Source organism: Cheilinus undulatus, linkage group 4 (assembly GCF_018320785.1).
Source record: "Cheilinus undulatus linkage group 4, ASM1832078v1, whole genome shotgun sequence".
Lineage (NCBI taxonomy): Eukaryota > Metazoa > Chordata > Actinopteri > Labriformes > Labridae > Cheilinus > Cheilinus undulatus.
Genome location: NC_054868.1, coordinates 43,532,136 through 43,550,024, shown reverse-complemented (window position 1 = coordinate 43,550,024; position 17,889 = coordinate 43,532,136). Strand labels below are relative to the sequence as shown.

General features: G+C 38.9%; 1 protein-coding gene across 3 annotated transcripts in view; it reads right to left on the bottom strand.

Annotated features, from left to right (window-relative positions):
* Nucleotides 1-17,889, bottom strand: part of trim2a (tripartite motif containing 2a) — a 54,177-nt gene that overhangs the window by 24,281 nt on the left and 12,007 nt on the right. The window contains exon 1 of one of the 3 annotated variants that reach the window (XM_041785322.1): nt 14,650-14,808. The exons of 1 other annotated variant lie outside the window; for it this stretch is intronic. The gene's annotated coding sequence lies outside the window, so the exon portion shown is untranslated. Of the gene's footprint in view, nt 1-7,610; nt 7,860-14,649; nt 14,809-17,889 lie in introns of those variants that run through there. One more of the 3 variants, XM_041785324.1, reaches the window with a different exon arrangement.

The window sequence follows — 17,889 nt, the reverse complement described above, 5'->3', positions numbered from 1 at the left end:
GGCCACACGTTTAAATGTGCCTGTTTTATAAAGCTGTTCTCTAAAGATCTACTATTAGTGAAACTTTCTGTCTCCAGAATGTCACAGGAAAGATAAACACCGTATGAGTGTATTTCTGGTTTGTGCTTCTCAAAGTAAAAGCCCGGTTTAGCATTTCTATAGAGAAACTCTGTTCACTTGTACAGAATGCTTTTATTTTGAAAAGTTCCTGACAAACTTCCACTGTACACTGAATGAAGTCGCTTTTATAAGGGGGGTTTATTGAGGTAAAACTTATGAAGAAGCACAGGGCTTTGAGAGCAGGGAGATGCAGCTGACAGGCAGAAAACTTGCGCCCTGTGTGAAAGCTGCACCGGCAGGAATCAGAGCTGACACGCGCGGCACAGGCAAGCAGTAAAACAAGCCGAGTGAGTCTGCCTGCAGCAGGGATTGGGCTGCATGTGAGTGCTTAGGGACAAGGGAGGCAGTCACCGCTGCTCAGTGAGTAGAGCAATTATGATACGTGCTTTCATGTAAGAGTCTCCAAAACTTTTCAGTAACACCAGAAGAAGTCGCTAGATTTGTCACTGGTCGCTTTTTTGAAATGAGTCACTAGAGGGGTCTGAAAACTGGCTAAATACAGCGAAAAAGTCGCTAAGTTGGCAACACTGAGTGAGGAAGAGCTGCTGCTGCACTCTGCGTCTGAGGGGGAGGGGCCAAGCAGTCGGGCTGAGTTCTGCATGGAGACACACAGAGTGACAAGAGCAAAAAGAGAGAGAGAAAATCCCTGCGCAGGAAAAAGAAAAAAAAGTTAATCGGCTACATATTGGCTGATGTTGATTAATCTGTGGAACGCTGTAATTTGCCTGACTAATTGGCCAGCCGATAAATTGGTCAGGCTCTAATCTATATGCTTTGCAAAGATAAATGGCAAGGTGAACATCATTCAACCCCTTTTTGTTGTAAAAATCAGGATTTCAAAAAGGGACTTGATTGATCTTTGGATTCCAGCCCCAAGTGGACACTTTAGGAACTGCAACTTGTAATACTTCTACATTTGCTTCTCTTTCAAGGCTTGGTGTCATGTTCACGGTATGATTTACTTTACAGGCAAAAATGTTTTCTTTTGTTTCATACCTCTAAATTATTTCCCTCAGTACTGAAACGGCTCCGCCTACTCAATCACAGCTGATTGGCTGGAGAAACAACCAGTTATTTCAAATATGGAGCATGTAAAGGTCCACCTCTTATGTGGCTGGTAGTGTTGTACTCAAGACCACATTGTCCGAGACCAAGACTTGCCTGAGACCAAAGTGCACCAAGACCAAGACAAGACCAAGACTTTTGGGAATCGAGACCAAGCCAAGACCGAGACCAAGACAAGACCAAGACCATAAAAATCAATTTTATAATTGATTATAATTTAGTTAATTTTAGTTTTCTTTTCAATAAATTTGACAGATAAAAGGTTGCTAAAGACCACAAAACATGTCCTTAAAAGTCCCATTTCATGGGAAATGGAGATTTTAAGAAGAGCTTGGTTGCGTTTAAAAAACACAAGAGACTGCAGCATTTTGTGACCAAAACCTGCACGGTGGGGTCTCATTATAATGAGGGATCGGGGCCGTTAATTTTTATTGAAATCGGTACTGTTATCAATACTCCTTTTCAATCCGAGTCCTTATGGATACCGCTAACGATACTTTTCTACAGTTCGGGGTAAAGACAAAATGAGGACAAATACTTACAATAGAAGTGGTAAAAACTGAGTAGTGTTTGAGTTCAAATGTCATGATTCTTATTTCATATCCCTGAAATACAATGTCCTTATCTTCAAAGCTGCATTTATTGAAATTTCTCATCAAAAATAAATTTTCTTATATTTTATGGGACATTTGAACATATCACACTATATAGGATAAAGTCTTCTAATTTACTGAAGTTACCTGAACACACCATATTTTCCGTCTCTCAAAATTACAGACAAATTGAAGGTGTTTGTTGTTTTAGCAAGTGCTTCTTATTATTATCACATTATTGAAGTCGAAGAATAGCAGATCAGTGTTGGTCTCGACCAGTCTTGATGTAAAATCCCCATTCAGGCCTGTCCGAGACCGAGACAAGACCAAGACCTTCAAAATGTGGTCTCGAGACCAAGACCGGTCTTGAGTACTACAACACTAGTGGCTGGTCAGTTACTTTGCATTCATGAAAGAAATCACAATTCTCAGATTAAAGTGTGCTTATTGGGTGTGCCATAATTCTTTTCTGCAAGATCACCAGGGCCTGTAGGAGCATTAAAAAAAACCCCACAACCAAACAGACCAAAATCCAATTTTCTTTTGTCTCTGAAATCTAAAATAATTGTCAAACATACTTTGAAGTCGGCTAAAGATCAGAGTCTTTCTGCTCAGATTCAGACTGGTCTACTTGAAGAAAATCAAAGTACAAAGTGCATTTTAAGAGTGCATATGCACCGGGGGGAAAATCACAGAATGAACCAAGTTTATATGCATAACTGGAAATATAGGGGAGGAAATACACAGGGTTTACCAAAAGCCTCTGGAGAGTTTTTGAATTCCAGTTAAGTTGCATGATAATGTTTCATGAGTCATGATAAACATTAAATCATTCAATTTTTGTTACTAGCATGTATGCATCTAAAAAAAAAGGACATCATCAAAAAGCCAATGCAGCAATCTATGATCTGTAACAGGTCAATTCCAAATAAACGTCAGAAGTAAATTCAGCATTACATGGGAATTTTGCATCGACATAATGAGTATCTTTGGTGGTTTTGTGTCGGCCCATGCTGTTTTTTTCTGTTCATCACTGACCACCAAATAAACAAACACATCACAGCTCTTTCTTCTCCCCTGTTCTAATTAACAGGAGTTGATCTGGACAGAGCTTTTTCACACATTTCATTATTCCTGGCAGCTCTGAAGCTGTTCCAGTGATCTCATCTCAGCCGCTGCCAAACTCGGCGAGCTGTGAGTCAGTCAGAGGAAAGGAACACACAGACAGAGAAAGAGAGAGAGAAGCTGATTATACTCTGGAGGAAAGATAGAAACATAATGGCTGAAAGTCAACAGTGAAAATTCACCACATAATCAGTCTCTAAAGCAGAACACAAACAGATCAGGCCGACATTACTCTGATTCTTTTATGGTGATGGAACATGAATAGAACCTGACTTATGCTTTGAAATACTCTGAATAAAACCATGGCTCACCGGCCTTAAACTCCACAGGATACTTTCATTGAGTTACCGGGGCCGGCATTAATTTGGATAATGCAAATCCTGTTCATACACCGGCATCCTTCAGACAACAGCTTCCACGACAAACAATGCACTGCTTCATCTCTTTGTCTATAATTTGCTAAAGTACACATTGCAATCTGAATGTTGAGTCTCCACCCTGCAAAGAGAAACAAAAAACAGGGACTGGAAAACACCATGACTTCCAGTGTCAGGCTTTTAGTAAGAGCTAAATCAAAGGATTTATTACATGAAGAAAGCAAAGAGAAAATTTCTTTTTGTATTTAAATTATCAACCTCCTGTGTTGAAGAAATAAAGCCACTACTGACGTGAAAAGTTGCTCTTGAGGCCGGTGGCAACAGCACTACTAACACCACTATTACAATGACAAATTTTACAGTCTGGTTCCAAAAAAACAGTTGTTTTTTTTTTGTACACAATGAGGGGTGATTTTTTTATATTAACTGTGTAACTTATTCTTTGATTATGTTAGGATATGAGTCAGTGTTTTCCACAGAATGATGCCGTACCTGGCTGGTAGAGATAGCCATCCCACCCTGCCTCTTTCTGTAGCTTTTGCTTCTGCTGCTTTGACAGTATTCATCAACAGTACGTTATATAAAGACACTCAAATACCATCATTCCACTCTAAATGTTGACAATCCATAATCATAGCGGGGGAGCTGCATCTGTAGAGGTTTACTGTGGATGAGACAATACTTGAGTTGTTTATGACAACCATCAGATATGACACCTCAAAACTGGAGAAATGTTACAATCAGGGATGCTTTATTATCAGCATTATATCAGAGTCAGCATACTATATGGACAGAAGTATTTGGCCATACCTGTTAATTATTGAATTCAGGTGTTTCAGTCAGATATGCAGCCACAGACATGTAAAATCAAGCACCTAGCCATGCAGCCTCCATTTGCAAACATTTGCGATACAAAATGAGTCACCCTGAAGAGCTCAGTGACTTCAAGCGTGTAGGGCCCTCTGATTTCCATGTTAACGGAATCATGGATGGAATCATGGAACTGGCCGATAAAAACAGAATCTACAATTTAATGCGGAAATTGCGGAGATTCAAAGTCAAAGCGTGACGTGACGACGGAACAGCTTGCAATTGGTAACCACAGTCCAGTCGCAATGCATTCTGGGATATAAACAGACAATACAGTGGTGGGCTAACCAGCTAACTGCGGGAACAATCAAAAAATGGATTATAAATTGAAACAAAATACGTCCAATATCTGAGTTACTGGAGTGGATTTAACCTTTCAAGACCCTGGAAAGTCAGACAAGTTCCAGGCTCACTAGCAAACATTTTGTAAGAGCTATGAAGGCATTAAGAGTGTCATTAGAAAGGCACAATAGAGAGCTTTCAAAGGAAAAAACAAGTAATTGCCCACGACTTACAGTCCAAAAGTTATCAAACAATATACCAAGAGTGCACCAAATACTTTTGTCCATATACTGTATCTTATTCAGCAGCATGCATGTGCCAGCAGCAGTGCCACTCTGCTCTGCTGGGATACAGGCTGACACTATTTTCAGCACACATCAGTCATGCAGTCTGACCCAAACAGAAATGAGAACACAGAAAGAATCCGATCATTTTCAAACTGCTACACATATTGTAAATCTCATCACTAGAGCAACGTTATTTTATAGAGGCAAGGGGCATCAGTAGGTCAGAGGGTCACATGGCGCCATGGCCAAAGAGAAGTTCATTTTGGAGGTGAAAAAACCTTGGATTTCATACGACAATGTACTTTCTTTCAACAAATGTTGAAAAGTGAACAAGTCATCCATGGGGAGGAAAAGTAATCTGTTGTTTACATGTTATTCTCACTTTGTACTCAGTTTCCTGTGATCTAACGACTCCCGTGTGAACTGGTAGTTCTCCTGTGGTCTTGTGATTGCTGCTGATCTTCAGCTGCTCTGGGCTGTGCTGTACTTCAGAAAGACTCAGTCACATATTGCTTTGAACACTGCAGGCTATTATGGAAATTTTGGGTAAGGAATACATAAACTCCACATGCACTTGTTACTAGGTTGATTAAAAATAAATCAGTGTCATAATTTCCTTCATAACACTTTTCCAGAAACCAACAGGTAATGAGACTACACCTTTACTTTGTATTCTTTGAGTTGCATGAGTATCAGCCTCAGATTATTTTCAGCTAAATGCTAAAATCAGCATGCCATCAATAACAACATCGCAAGTATGCTCCCCATTTTCACCATCTTAGCATGCTGGCATACTTTTTACTTCTTTAACATGATGATTCTCAACCTTTTCAGCCCGGGACCCCCAAAATAAAGCTGCCAGAGACGGGGGACCTCCACTGTACCTGAAGGTGGTTGAACACAGCCACCCACATTCAAAGATAGTCATGTGCACACAAGGCTGCCCTTAAGGGGGGAGAAATGGGAGCACTGTTTGAGGCCCGGCTGAACCGGGGGACCATGGAGGTCAGAATTAAACAGAATTAAAATGGGTTAAAATGGAAAAAATTGGTGGAAAAGGTGGTGAAACTGGATTTTGAAAGTAGCAGGAATGGGTTACAGGCAGGGATGGGGATTGAAACCCGGGTCCATAAGGACCAGGTTCTGTGTTTTTTTAAAATACCTGAAAATCAATAAAGTTTTGGCTTATCAATACTGCTATCGAGTCTCACAGGCTCTGTGATGTAACTTCATTTTAAGATACATCTGGTGTAAAAAATACATCAGTTCTTACAAGGGGAACATAAACTAAAATTAAACAGAATTAAAGTCAATTTAGGAACAGCTGAGACAGAAAATATGATGCGTTCAGGTAACCCCAGTAAATGAGACGACTGTATTCTATATCTTACGATGTGTTCAAATGTCACATAAAAATGGGACAGTTTAGTTTTGGATGAGAAACCCTAATAAATACAGTTGTAAATATGAAGAATGTGTTTGTATTTGAGGGATATAAAATCGATGTGACAGACTGAATCATAACTTTTTAACTCAAGCTCTACTCAGCTAAGACCACTCAAGTGTAAATATTTGTCTCCAATTTGTTTTTCCACAAAACTATAGAAAAGTATCGATAAGGACTCAGATCAATAAGGAGTATGGATAAGGGTATCAATATCAATAAAAAGTAACGATCCACATCCCGAGTTACAAGTGGCAAAAATTAGATAAAAATGGCTAAAATGGGTTGAACTGGCAAAAATGTGTATAAAAAGTGGTAAAAGGGGATTAAAAGGGGCTGAAATGGGTATAAAGTTGCAAAAACGTTTTAAATTTGGTGAAATGGGAAGAAAAAATGGTTTAAACTGGCGAAAATTGGTTAACTGAGGCGGAAAAATATGCAAAACTTGGCAGAAATGGGTTAGACAGGCAAAAATGGGCATAACAAGTAATAAAATGTGGTTAAAATGGAAGTAAAAGTGGTTAATAGTGGCGATAATTGGTCAACAGAGGCAACAATAAGCATAAAGTGGTAGAAATTGGTTTAGTAGTGGCAAAAACAGGCAGGGGAAAGTGGCAAAAATGAGTTACAATTGGCAAAATTGGAGGAAAAAGTGATGAAAATGGGTCAAAATTTGGCAAAATTGTTATTAAGTGGCAAAATTGTAATTTAAAAAGTATTCTTAGTTTTTTTGAGTCATCTGAAGGGCCTCTGGAGAACCACTTCTTTAACATAAGGAATGCCAGAGTTGCAGATATTTTCTTCATAAAATCTCAAATGTTGTGATATTTCTGCCTGTCTGGCACATAAATGTCTGTGCAGCGTTTCTGGGTAAACCTGCCCCCAGTTTTAGAATTGGTGGCCCTAATGTTAGCACTCAACCTTTTGGAAATGTGATGCTCTTAATGTCACTTCAGTCCATCCAGTAGCTGCAGGGATTTACTGTTTCACATAAAAGCATGTACCAGACAGCAGATAGAACAACATTATCAGTCCTGAGGCAACAGCAGCAGCATGAAAATGCTAAAAAGCAGCTGAAAATGAAGGGTTGGCGTTTTATGTCCTCCTCTTTAAAGCAGTCAGCGGGGCCATTACAACACTAAAGGGCACTAAAAGCTCAGCTGACCTCTTTAACACAGACACTGAACACATCACTTAGCTTGTCCATGTTGCCTCAACTGTTCACACCCCTCTCATCTCTCCACATACATTAGGACACTTCAAAGGCTAAAGTGAGGCCAAGAACAGCATTTCTAACTGACCTGAGAGCTGAAGTGTACACAAATAAACCTCAGCTGATCCTCCAGCCATCCTTTAATAAAAACACAACTTTAACACAAGGTTAATGTTTGACTGTTAGAGAATGTAGGGAATGAGGAGAGTTTAAAGCAGCTCATTTCATACTCACCAGTATGAAGAGAAAACAGTTTTCAGACTAGGCTTTAGTCGTATGTTAGGCCCTGCTCCCTCACTGTGGATCTGCTTCTGCTCTCCATCCTCTCTCCAGAGCTCTGAGCTCAGCTGTTTACACCTTTATTCTGTGTCTAAATACACAGAATGCCATGTCATCCTGAACTTTAATGACACGGCTCAATCAGATAACTGCTTTAGAGAAAGGAGGACGACCGGGCTGATCACAAACACATGATTTCATCCCCTTTCGTACAGGACACAAGTGTTTTCAGAGACTGAGGTGTTGCTGTTTATATCCCACTAACTCCTGTGTGTCACTTCACATTATTTCATGTTTTATAAAGCTTCGTGATGTAACACTCATTCGTTTGTCGGGTTAAAAGTCCAAAAGTCCAGTCACATGCTGCTCTGCTTGGCAAACATGTTTCTGTCAGCTGGGAGTCGAGACACGGCATTTTTCTTTGATTAAACTTTTTAAAGATGCAAAGTTTCATACAGCTTGTTTGAGTTTATCTTGTTTATATCTCCAGTTCCCACGTCTGTGCAGTGATTGCTAGAGTATCTTAAAAGTAAATGGTAAATGGACTTGAGATTGTATAGTGTTTTTCTAGTCATCTGACTACTCAGAGCGCTTTTACACCACAGGTCTCACCAAGCCATTCTCACCACATTCACACACTGATGGCAGGGGTTGCTATGGAGAACTGTCCATCAGTTTTGGCTATTCCCATTCATATGCATGCCACAGTGGGAGCAAATTGAGGTTAAGGGTCTTGCCCAAGGACACATCGACATGTGACTGCAAGAGCTTGGAATCGAACACACAACCGATTGAGAGACGACCGACTTGAAACAGTTGCCCCCAGTCTTAAATGTTCTGTCAACATAGCTGTCCATTTAAATACGACGTACTCCCTAATCCCTGCTTGCATTAATGCTGATGCACCACACTGCTGCTGGCAAAGCTTAACCTCCTCCACCCCAGCCTCCTCTTTTATAGCATAAAGCTGTTGCACCATCATAGTCAGATTCATGCTACTACTTATTAATTGTTTTTGAACTAATTTTGTTGTATTCAGTACACATTGTCATATCTGTATCTATCCATATGAAGATGTCTAGCTATGCAATAAATGGAAAGTCAAAGCATGCAGCTTGACTAACCCTCTGACCATCTTTTGAGCATATCCTTCTCCGTCAAACAAAACTGTATATGCATTTTGCAATGAACTGGTTAAATGTAAGACAAGAGTTTTCCTGACTGAACTTGGTTTTACAGATATATGTTAGGACACAAAACATTGAGCTTGAAAATGGGACATCCAGGTCGAACTAGGGTATGTGGTAACCCTTATTTCAGTGCTAAAGCATTGCTTTGATGAATACTATCTCTCAAGCTTACAGACAGCCAAAGACAGATGACAATGCAACTTCTGGAACTACTGATTATTTTGCTGTTAAAACCGAATGCATAAACTGTGGATGATGTGCAGACCTCCTACGCCACTCATTTATCCTTTGAATGTGTCAACTCTACTGTCATGCTACAGTCTAGTTTATGACTCTGCCACTCTTGAGCATGATAATATCACAAACAGACATAAAAAAAACCTTTACAGCTCTTAAATATGTCCCAATTCTAACAAAAAAAAAAAACAGGACAAAGGCATACTGTGTTAGACACAGACTGTACATAATACTGTATGCCTCATACTACAACATGAGGTTTTGAACTTAATTTTCACTACAATGCAGTTTTAATTTTGGCAGCTATTTTTTAATTTTAGTCTTAGTTTTAGTCTTTAAATGAAATGCATTTTACTTTTAGTTACATTTTAGTAATTTCTATCCTTTTTAGTTTTAGTCTAGTTTTAGTCAACGAAAACTCAAAAACATTTCAGTTTAGTTTTAGTCGATAAAAAGTCATTGTTTTTGGACAGATTTACCCTCTGTGGAAAAATATCACACATTCTGAATGTCGGATGAAAACTAAATTACATTTTAGTCTAGTTTTAGTCATCTTGACGAAAACTAAACTAAGTTTTTGTCTGTTTTAGTCATTAAAGATCTATTTTTGTTAGTTTTAGTCTAGTTTTTGTCATGGAAAAAAAAGGCTGTCGACGAACATTTTTAGTCATAGTTTTAGTCGACAAAAGTAGCACTGCTACAATGTTCTTTTCCTTATTATCCAAATATTCAGCATAATGTTGGATAATTCCACATTGTAATGCTGTCCTATTTGCCATCTACCTAACTGAATAAGCTACAGCTATACATGCGTACTGATAAAAGTGTTGTTACCCTCTGCTGGCTAGCTTTGTGCCAATGAGCCAACAGGAACGAGAGAAACAGAAACAGTGCAGATGCTGTAGGGATATTCTTTTTTTCTTTCCATCTTTATTGTCGCCCTAAAAGTTTAACAGATTACTATTATGAATGGATTACTTTAACTACAAATCATGTTACATTTCTCATCACAACGGAAAAGTACTCTGAGTACTCCAACAGATTAGATTACCATGTTATCCCCGATTTGAGAAATTTGATCAGTGCAATACCAGTTGGACCAATAGAATGATTCAACATTTGCTAACTGCATGTAAACTTTCTGATTGCTACAGTTTAGGCCTGGAGAGAGTCCCATGCTCCTTTCAGCTTTTATGCTAAGCTAGCCTAATTGCATCCTTGTTGAAGTAGGCAGCAAATGATTACACCCAACATTATCCTCATAATCAGAAGAGGAAAACATGGACCAAAGACTAAAGTACACTGACGACTATAAAACACATCATATAATCATAATTAATATTTATAGAGTTCAATTATAGCTGCTTCTTGTACTTGAAAGTCAGTGTGTTCCTCGAACTCCAAACCAAAGGGTCTATCTAATAGACATACCCATAATAACACTATTCATTATTGTGTCAACGGCTTCAAAAAAAAAGTCAAAAATTCATGGATAACCCTTCATCTGATGTTTCTTTTTATAGTGACGTCTCCACACCTTTATGTCATACCGAGGTACATATTAAGGGCTCTACTCTTAGCTTCAGTGGACTCAGAGGTTTAACATGCCTTTAATGTTAGAGGAGGAGACATAAGCCCAGCCCATGAATTATATGAACAGTTTCATGCTAATCTAAAGCATCCACTGAGGACAGGATGATGAGAGATTACAGCGGCAGAGCACGCCTTCATCCTAAACATCCCCTCATACGACCCCACGCTACCCCTCCCCCACTTAAAGGTCTTTAAGACCAGCAGCATCTTTGATAAGTGGTCATAATGGTTGGTGGGGTTTTATATCAGCTGTAACAGATTTCATAGGGGCTTTGTTTGTCTTTGTGTGATCCTTTAAAGACAGCTGTGTAGTGGTCCCGATGTAGTCCTGTCTTTAGTGGGTTAAATGCACATGTTGCAGAGAGAAAAGGTCGTATTCTTGGTGAATGAGGAAGCCTATGTCAATGCGTCACCCGTTATATATCTGCCAACCGAGCACTCTGGTACCACGAGATAAGACAAAGCTCTGCGCGGGTGTTTTAGTGCATGTATGGTAGCAAGTGACCTCAAATTAAAGCCTACAGATGTGCTAACGTAGGGCTGGTGGGAAATGTCCATGCTGCACATCTGTCAAACAGAATTTAATGAAGCTCAAACATCATGGCCTCATGTCTAGACAAAACACAACACAGAGGAATTAGAACAGCCATTATATCTATAATGTATTTATATTTCATGATTGACTAAACTTGAAAAGTATGTGTAATTCCATGCATTGTTTTAAATGTTAGGCAGAGATAGCCTTTATTTTCATGGAGAGTTAGTTACTAGATAAACCTACTTTGTTATTATAATTTATTTAAATGAAAAAGTTTGATAGTTTGGGACATTTTCTGCCTTTTTTCAGATTGTTCAAATGATCCAACATACTCACAATTTAGCAGAAAGAATAGAAAAAGTCTGTGTCTATTTACATGAACATATAGTCTGCTTACCAACATCTACAAAGCTCAAATACCCACCAAACATAAAAGAGGAAAAGCAAGCTTTGGCATGGCTAACTGCTAAATTTACACTTTGCTTGTCTACAGTATTATCTCACTGGTAGCTTTTGTCCCTCTGACTACCTGTATCTAATCTTTATACACAGCTATGCTTTGCTAGCAGCTAATGGCTGCAGGTCAGCATACCATATTGTACAGCATGAAGGCTGAATCAAAGATCACTTAATGAATTTAGACCACAAATAAGAGCATTTCTTGCATTTTTAACAGTTTCCTGAAAGTCCTAGTTTATATTGCGCTTACTTTTGTTTTTAACTAGGAGCAATGCAACACTGTGCACAGTGTTGGTAGCCTTAAAGGCCAACAGTATGTCTTACAGCTGGGCAATTAATTACAAATTAGATTAAATCGCAATATGGCCTGCTGCAATTTTCAAATCGCAGAGGGTGCAATATTTGTTTTACCTGAAATTTGTGTCTAAATACCAGTTTAATTTTTTTTGTTTGTTTTTTGGGGGGTTTTTTTTCAGCAGAAACATCATGCATTACATATCATGCAATCATTCTAGTAGCATATTTTTAGAATAGTGTACAAAAAAGTCCTATTCATTTTTGAATGTTTTTCTTGTTAAATATGAGACTTATATACCTTTTTCATTCCCTTAAATAAAACAATTCATATCCAATTTGCAAAATAAGTCAAAACCATCAAAATTAGATATTTTTTCCAAATTGTTCAGCCCTCGTTTAATCTAATATTGTGTTGGTTTAGAATGATTTACTGTATGTTTTTGTTGGAAAATACATGAGATAAAGAACTTAAGAAATAATCGTGTATTAAATCACAATGTTGGGTAAAAAAATCGCAATCAGATTTTTTTCCCAAATCGTACCTTAGTATGTCCACAGCTGCCTGTTTTTTTTAGCAGCACCCAGAACCATTAGTTTCAGAGCACTAGCACTAAATGTTGCAAGGTTAAAAAGCTGACAAATGTTTTTTTCTGTAATATATGTAAGGTCTGTCTGCACTTAGAGATTTCCTTTATTTAAGGAAAAACACTAAAAACCATGAAAATAAACTGAAGTAATTATATCCTGGCATTAGCGGCAGCTGCAGACCTAGAAACTTTGATAGATGGAGAGAGTCAGATCAGTTTCTCCACTGCCATTGTTGTTGACAAAGCTGGAATCATAAGCTCCACCCCCTCCCTTAAATTGATCAGCCAGTGATGGAGTAGTGACACTGACAAGAGTTGTTGTGTTCCAGAAGATGAACAGATTTCAATAAAAAAGCACTAAGTGCTTGAAAAGTGATGGAGATCTTTGCTTTTTTAACCATCATTTTTGGGCATTTGGCCTTTATTCAGGTAGGACAGCTGAAGAGAGAAACAGGAAACATGGCGAGAGAGAGCGCGGGAGAAGACCTGCACCAGACAGCACAAAGCAACAAGTGCATCAAGGACTACAGTATCCGCAGTGATGGAGATATTTGTTTTAAGAGTTCTGCATTTCAAAAGTCTTGGTGCCATTAAAATGGACTAAATTGGAGCGCATGCATGGCTTAGGCCACACCCCATTTGAGGAGACTAGTCCTAAAAGTGGACAACCCTAGCTACAAGACCAACATGCTGCTGCCAGTTCCTGCATGTGATTCCCCTCTCTTGATCCCTCTTACCTGATTTCCTTTTCTACACTGCCCTGCCAAAACAATGGATTAATTTCCTGTGAAACTGCTCCAGTGCCTTTTACTTTTCCCAGTCCTGGAAGTAGCTTTAACACAGGAACAACAACAAAAAACTAAACATGGTAATGTTTACTTTTACTAGACAGTCTAATTGTTTGAATGCATTTGTATAAAAGCTATGCAACTGATTGTGCTGTCATTGTTTACCAGACGTGTTTGCTTTTATTTGGATAGGACAGCTGTGATAAGACAGGAACATGAGGAGAGAGAGTAGGGTAAGACATGCATCAAACAGCACCAGGATCTGGATTCAAACCTGCAACCAGTATAATGACAAATGCAACCTCTGCATGTGGGAACCTGCTCTACCAGCTGAGCTAAACTGTCACCAATTTAACTTTTGTGAATTCACTGCAATTCACATCATGAGTACAATGTTACTGCACAATGCATGTGTTTCTCATGTTGAGCAGGTCTACTCTCTCTCGGAACATTACTCAATTTCCCAGGAGATATTTAAGTGAGAGGAGACCGATGTTATGTTTGTTGTCAGTGAATGTTAGAGAATCATTAAAGAGGATCAAGTTTCAGGTATTGAGCCCTCTCTTTGTGCTTTTTACTCAGAACAAGGTCCTAAAAGCAGCTGTGTAGCCAACTATTCCCTTAACATTTTCAATGATGCTGCAAGATTTCTTATTTCATCGCATCAGCAGCTGATATACAGACTACACTGTGTTGTTGGTGTTTATTCTCTGGGGGTTATGTTCTTCAGATTTTAAAGAACAGACTTATAAACACTCAAGTATCTATCATGCATCATTTAATCACTTTTTAACCAAACTAAAAGGGAGCGTTACATGCTTTACAGACAGATGTGCTGTGCAACTCTTTCAGCTGTATAAACTTGACTTTCTTTTAAACATGCAGAGTGCACCTGTTTGGCTTTAACATGAGTCTGAAGTCACTGAGCATGACAAACAGGAAAGAGGAAATGAGAAGAAAGTAGTATTTTCTTGCATTATTACAGTATCTTAAACTCCAGCACAGACAGCAGCATGAAGCACATCTGCTCAGAGTAAATAATATGAGTGTGTTTTGCTATTGTTGGCTCTAAAACTTGCAGGTTAATATCCTGGACTTACAGAGGCATCTTTTAATAAGATCAGTCCTGTGCAGAAGCAAAACACTTCATGAACATCCTACCCTGTATGGTGACTTTTCTAAAGCATCCTCTATAGCACTACTCTCTTTTTATAAACATAAACCTTTCTGTAGAGTACATTTTCTGGCATTTCCCCACTCTTTCCATCCTCCATTCCACTTCCAAACCCCAAACATCCTACTTACTTCATCTCCATGGCTGCTGTTTTCTCTCCCCTCCTCTCTCTCCCCTGTGGTAAAAGCAAACGCTGCTCCCCGTCATCTAATCCTTGCCATCTCTGATGTTCACATCGGTTTGTGCGGCGGGCAGAGAGGGGAGCACATGTGAGAGGCCTGAGCTGTTACAATAATCCAAACAGACTGACAGGGAGGCTCTGGGTGAGCACAGACAGGCCGGGAGGTGGGAGGAGGGACGGGCCTGTGTGTGGTGTAGAGGGAACTACACGGACCAATCAGAGGGTTTATGAAAGCAAAAGGAGGTGGGTCTTTGAGCTTCTGAGGCTGCTCTTTAACCTGAGTGAGGGCAAGAGTCCCTGAGGCATGATGGGAGAAAGTGATAGAGAAAGACGGCGTATAGGAGAGAGAAATAAAACCAAATATTCCAACAAAATCCAAAATGTCGCCCTTTTTTTTTTTTTTTTTTTTAGGACTGACTCCAGCATAACAGCATGGCACGAATATCTCTGTATGGCATGCTTGTTTAAACACTTTACTATAAAATAAACACAGAAAGAAGACAAAGTTGAATCAACATTCAATGTCAATACTTTAATCGCCATTTCCAAGTAAGGCCCCATGTTTACATTAGCCTGTCTGTTCTCATTATAAAGCTGAAATTACATCACTCTTTAGGGACATGGGGCAAAATCTGAGAGATTAAAACACACACTCTCCCTAAAGAGGAACACATGTTCATACTGACTTAATTTTTCCATTGTCATTCCCCAGAATCCATGATGTAACACAGCAGCTGGATAAAGTCGTAGTAATTGATACAATGTGGCTCAGAAACATGGTCATAAAAATCAACAGTTTATCATAAAGACACTCATTACAGTGCAGTCAGATACATAAACATCATGCTGCAAAGGGGGAAATTGCATTTATTCAACCGCTAATCCGGAGAGCCCCTCTGGCCCCTGGGGGACGCAGCGCACTGAGGTGAAGCTGGTAAACAAGACTACAGATGATGCAACAGAACTTCAGACCACGACACTGCGGAGACGAGAGAGAGGACTGCTTTACCCTCATACAGTGTCTAAAAAAGTATTCACCCCCTTGGATGCTTTAACCCTTTTATTAGTTTTATAAATCAATCATGGTCAATATAATTTGGCCTTTTTTGTCCAAAAAACACCCCGATACAACTCTTTAATATCAAAGTGAAAAAAGGTTTCTACAAAGTAAGTCAACTAAATGAAAATATGTAATGCAAAACAAGTGACTGCATAAATAATATAATTCAACAAGTGATTGTAGTATAAAGACCCCTGTGTCTGGAAGGGCCAGTCACTGGTTAATCAGTTTTCCTGGCTACCATTAATAATAATAATAATAAGAAAAATTATAATAGTAACTTTATTAATCCCAAGGGGAAATTCTCATCTGTTTATAGTAGAATTACATTACACCATGAAGACAAAAGAACAATAAACCAATATACCAATAAACTCAGAGAAAAGGTTATTGAAAAGTATAAGTCAGGGGATGGATACGAAAATATTTGTAAGACACTGATCTTGAAGAAATGGAAGGAATATGCACATGTGTAAATCTACTGAGATCAGGCCGTCCTCACAAACTGAGTGACCGTGCAAGAGAGGCCACCAAGACACCTATGACTACTCTGAAGGAGTTCCAAGCTTGCAAGCTTCATCAGCTGAGATGGGAGAGACTCTGCATGCAAAAAGGCACGTGGGAGACTCCATGGTCAAGTGAAATAAAGTTCTTTAGTCTGATGAGACCAGAATGGTGCTTTATGGCCACCTGACAAGACGCTATGTTTGACATCACTACAAACGTACCATCTCTACTGTGAAGCACAGTGGTGACAGCATCATGCTGTTGGGATGCTTCTCTGCAGCCAGCTCTGGATGTGCGTAAAGGTAGAGGGTAAAATGGGCTTGAAAAGGGCTGACCACACCCTTGATAGCTTAAGCAATTTTGTGAAGACAAATAAAGTAAATCGCAAGCCTAGCTGAGACCTATCCACACAGACTCAGTGCTTGAGGGGGTGAATATTTATGCCATCACTTATTTCAGATTACATCTTTTTGTTCAGTTGACTTTACTTTGTAGTAATTTGTTTTCACTTTGATATTCAAGAGGATTTTTTTTGGTCAGAAAATTAAAATTATATTGACCATGACCAATTTTGTTTCATGGATGAATATGGATAAATAATGGAGGAGAAAAGCTGTTAAAAGTAGTACTACATTCCCACTTTACGGGCAAATGATCCCAGAATGCTTCATGAATAGCTCGAGGCATGAAGCTTTTCTCTATCATTTTGTGAAATTTTTCTAAAAGGTGGGGAGGGGCATGGAGGTGCATGTTGGGAGTTTGGGCAACAGAATGTGGTGCTGACAGGTGAAAATAATCGTGATCTGTTACAAGTAAGCAGCACAAAAGATGACTTAAAGGTTGGATGGTAGCTGTTTACAAGGAGGCCAGGTTTAACTTTAACTAAATGTTGTTACTGAACATAGGCTGCAAGCTTGGTTAGTGCTGTTTTCAGTGTTTGGAATCTGTCAGCTAGATGATGAGTTAGTTGGCCATGTTTCAACAAACAAGACATCCTTTTAGTCCACGCTGCACCTAGATTAGTTAGAAGATCATTGGAATCAATGTTTCCAATATGGCGACTGCCATCTTATTAGCATCTGTTTAATAATCCAGTGGGAAACATTGAAACTGTGTCCATGTGATGGTGCTGATACCAAAAATTACTTTAATACAGACAATTTCTTTGCATTAGTTCATAAGTTGTTCTCATTTTCATTTCTAGTTATAGGGAGTATCTAATAACCATGCACTAATGTCTTTTTACTTCTGTGTTAAGGTCCCTGACAAACTGAATTGGACTTGAAGATATTGTTTCTTTACTTTTTAGTCATCTGCACAGCAGCACATTTCCAGGGAATCCAAGTTTCCCCATGTTAAACATTCTCTAAAACAGCCATGCAAGAACTTTGACCAGATATAAGAGCCTGAAATGGAAAAATTAGGCTCAAAGTTCATTCTTCATTCAAACCAAACTGTTCCTTTTTCCCCTGTACTCCCCAAGTATGTTAAGTTTATGTTAAGGGTAAGTTTACTGATTGTGATAATATGAAATTCTGAAATCTCTCAGAATAACATCAATACTTTAAAAAGCACCCTTATAAAAGAGTGTTTTGTCAAACGAACAAACACTAGACCACAGAT